The sequence below is a fragment of the Psammomys obesus genome, unplaced genomic scaffold (assembly GCF_907164565.1).
Source record: "Psammomys obesus unplaced genomic scaffold, mPsaObe1.curated_primary_1811, whole genome shotgun sequence".
NCBI classification, from domain to species: Eukaryota; Metazoa; Chordata; class Mammalia; order Rodentia; family Muridae; genus Psammomys; species Psammomys obesus.
This window is the reverse complement of record NW_026591918.1, coordinates 10,684,135-10,688,104: the sequence shown is the minus strand read 5'-3', so window position 1 is coordinate 10,688,104 and position 3,970 is coordinate 10,684,135. Positions and strand designations below refer to the sequence as shown.

At 48.3% G+C, this 3,970-nt stretch overlaps 1 pseudogene; it reads right to left on the bottom strand.

Moving 5' to 3' along the window:
• Window positions 1-1,319: 1,319 nt before the first annotated feature.
• On the bottom strand, window positions 1,320-3,307 carry LOC129680620 (fibulin-7-like; annotated as a pseudogene).
• Between the last annotated feature and the right edge of the window lie 663 nt (window positions 3,308-3,970).

The window sequence follows — 3,970 nt, the reverse complement described above, 5'->3', positions numbered from 1 at the left end:
GGTATACAAAGCACTACCAGCTGCTCCAGGTCCCCAGCCCCTGGAGTTTACGCCAGTTTCCACAGGCTCAGAGCACTTACATTGCTCTAGAGTGCACACAAAGCCTGTTTACACTGAAATACCGAGTAGTTCGTGAGATGTATCAAATATTTGTATTTAAAAATTGTTCATACCACAGTGCACTGTAGCCTGCGTTGTTCCCCTGAGGGCTGATAGAGAGCTCCAGTTCCTGTCGCCGCCTAGTATCATGGGAGAGGATTGGGACACACTTCTCTAGCTTGGGACAAGACTTAAGCCCTAAGCTGCAGTAAGGCTTCTGTTGAACACACACGGCTTTTGCATCAAGGTAAAATGAATGCTTGTAGGTTGGAGCATGAAGTTGAAGACCATCTGCATATAATTTACTGGTGGCATAAACTCTAAGGTGCATGCTGCAATTATTTCTGAATACTCATACTGTTTTAAGGAAAGTAGAGAACATTTCCTCCTCTTGCTGACTATCAGCAGTGCTTTTCTTTTGTTCCTTAGAGCCAAGCATCCTCCTTTAGTTTCAAAGATGTCCTTGGAATTCCTAGTGTAAGCCTGCTGGAGCTTTGCAGCCTCAGCTTTCACTTATTGGAAATAACTTTTATGCTCAATTTTCTTTATTGGCCCATAGAATTATGGGAATGGGTTAACTTTTTTTTCTATTTTCCTTTTAGGGGGTTAAAATATCTTTCTCCTGTCTTCTTTTCTAAAATTTTGTTTATTTGTTTGTTTTTGTTTTTCTCTGGCAAAATCCATGATTTAATACTGTGTCCTTGGTCTAGAAGGATCCACTCGGGGTTACTGGGCTCTCCTGTAGCCCTCTGATAAGAAGACTGGTTGGACTGTCACAGGAGAAAGCATTGTGGTGGGTAGCTTACAGGTGCATTAGACCATGACAGATTCAGAACACCAACAGTCAGAGAAAGCTTGGCTACCTCAAAGCAAAACAGTTGGTCATTGTCTCTGAATCACACATGAGCCCTACTCAACTTCAGCTCATCCAAACTCATGTGGTCATTCACATAACATTCTGTGCTGTCTCCTAAGGGAATAGGAGTGGGGTTTAAAGCAGGAAAAAAAGTAGTGTGGTGGTGGTACACATTTGTTTTGTGGCTTCCCTTCTGTGGGCCAGAGCACAACATTGCTCTTGAAGCCTGGGCGAACAGGCAAAGTGGCCGGGAGCACGGCAGAGAGGAGAGATGACCGTCACCACTCTCACTCCCAGTTGTGTCCTCAGGGAAGAGAAACCAGCTTAGATCTCAAACCCCAGGTCCCCAACTGCCACAGCATCCTTAGAAGTCATAGAGAGACGCAAAGACGGTGACCTTGGATACATGGTTGGCCTGGAAGGAGCGGTCTAGATATTCCAACATGTCGACGGCTACCTCCAGAGTCTGAGGCCCCTCCGGGGTCTGCACTAGGATGAGCTCCCCCGTCATCCAGTCTGAGTGCTGAATTACCAAGTGGTCATGGCTGTTCCGACCCACGATCCCAAAGCGCAGGCTGTTTGGGCTCAGGATGTCTGGGAACTGAGAATATGGCCATGCGGAAGAGCGTGATGGGAGTCTTCAGGTTGGAAGATAGAGAGAGGTAATGGAAGGAAGTGAGCTGTCTTCATCTAGCTTGTGTTGCCTCTGCCCTCGGGACACTCAGGGCTGACACACTGGAAGCCTCCTCCAGGGTTGATCCATGTGGTCCCCGGGCACATGTGCTGTGGCCCACACACTCATCAACGTCGGTACTTCAGGAGACACCATGGAGGCTGGTGGGGGTCATTCTGCTGCTTTATTTTGATCAAGATTTTCTTATGATTCAAAACACTTGTTCTCCAAGAATGTCATACTAGCACGCAATGCATCTCCATCGTGTTTCTCCCCCTCCAGATTCTCTGGTTGGGTTCTGTGTTTTCTTCTGGGTTCTGTGCATGCCATTTGTTTTCTTTTCTTTTTTCTTTCTTATTCTTGATAACTAAGTCTGATAAGTCCTGCCCTTACACTCATAGCTGTGGTGTCAGCCAATGGAGCGTGGGCACGTTACCAAGGACCACCCTGCCAAAGAAGACTGACTGTCATCCGTTAGCCGCTGTTGACTGTTAGTAGCTCGGGAACACTATGGAAGAGCAGGTGGAAAGATCGTCAGACTCAGAGGTCCTCCATGACCTGGGTGAAACGGTGATTTTGGCCCTGACAGGACTGCTGTGCCCATTAGTTAGCGGCGGCGGTGGGTGCCTGCATAGGAGTTGCACAAGGTCAAGCCAGTCAACATTCCATCGTGGCACACAAGCCTCCATTTTCTTCTGACTTCTGTTGCTTCTGATACAGCATTAGCTCAAGTTGCATCAAGTTGGTCTCTTTAACGTTTTTCCCCCTGCCCCATTGCTCTTTGGGTAACATTATTGTTATTATTATTATTATTATTATTATTATTATTATTATTATTTTCAGGATTTTGGCCATGATAAGACTAAGCATGTTTTCATTTCCTGTTACAATGTCCACCTCTGGAAGGAGTTACTCTTGCTCCCTTACGAGTGGTTTCTGCATTGGGCCACAAGTGTGACACACTACATAGCCATTTCTCCCAGAGGAAAATGTGGAGTTATCAAAACTTTCTTGGTACGTACTAAATGCAACATCAAAATCAGAGGTTCCCCTAGTCCTTTGTAAGTCCCCAGGCCCTGCGCTTTTCGATACTGCCCTGCATCCTCCTGTAGACCACTTGGGCAGAACACGGTCTGTGTGAACGAAGAGAACACTCACTTTGTCCTTTGTGTGTTTCTGAACCTCACACTCCTGCATCCGGCAGCCCTTGGCTTTCCTTCCCCTAGTCTCTCTGGTGCCTGGCTTATCTACAGGAATTTTGAGACTTTCTCTAAGTTTCTGCTTAGAGAAACAACCCAGTCTTCCCCATCCTGGGGAGACTCCAAGAGCTCTGCTGAGGTCTTCGAAAGAGCCATTCTTTCATATTGGCCTTCCACATACCTGCTCCCATACCTTAACCATTTGGAGAAGGGAAGCTGTTTAGATTCCATTCTAGGGATTTGAAATTGAATGTCAGGGAAAAGAGGGTTGGGACTGGAAGCCACATGGACACACATCTAGTAAATAGCAGGGACAGAATTCAGGCCTGGGCAACCAGGCTGTACTTTCCCTTTTGTTCCTCAGTCCCACCTGGCTCCGCTTGACACAGTCCCAGGGGACCTTTTTGTGAAACCCAAGTCTCCCTGCCAGTCGTCAGTGAAGCAGCTCTGCCATTGGCTGGGGTCCAGCAGGGCAGGCATCTGCTGACTTCCCACTTCTGCTTTCTCCAGGAAATGAAGAGAAAGCCAGCACAAGTGATTCATAATGAAAGACTGTTGATGGCTGCCATGCGAGCCCAGGTCTTCTCTTCCCCTAAGCAGAGCCATTGGAGGTTGGGGATGGAGGCACGCATACCAAGTGACATCAGCAGACTTTGAATGCCACCCTTCCAGGTACGTCTTCCTGCTCTTGGACAAGACAGGTTGGCCTAGTGGGGGCTGTTTGTTGTGGTAGGACACCCCACTACCTCCTGCAAAGCCAACTGTGGGGCACATGTGTGACCGACCATCAGTGCTTCTTGAGTGGTAGAGAGAAGGAGAGCTGAGTGGCAGGAAGTGAGTGGTGAAGGAAGTCATTGCGATCAGCCCCACTCAGTGCCTGTGTCACTGGAGGGCTTTGTCACCAGTGGGCTTTGCTGAGCTGACCAGGCATTGGCTCCTTCCTTACTCTCTGATCACAGGCTAAGTGGCTTCTCTCTAAGCCCCGCTTCTCTAGGCCCTGCTTCTCTGGGCTCTGCTTCTCTAGGCTTCTTTAGGAGTGGGAGTCTGCCACATCTGGGGAAAACTAGCTCTGGCTTGTGCCGGCTGTCGAGGTTTAGAGAGGGGACGTTGATGGCGACACTCCCTCTCTTAGTGCCTGTGTAG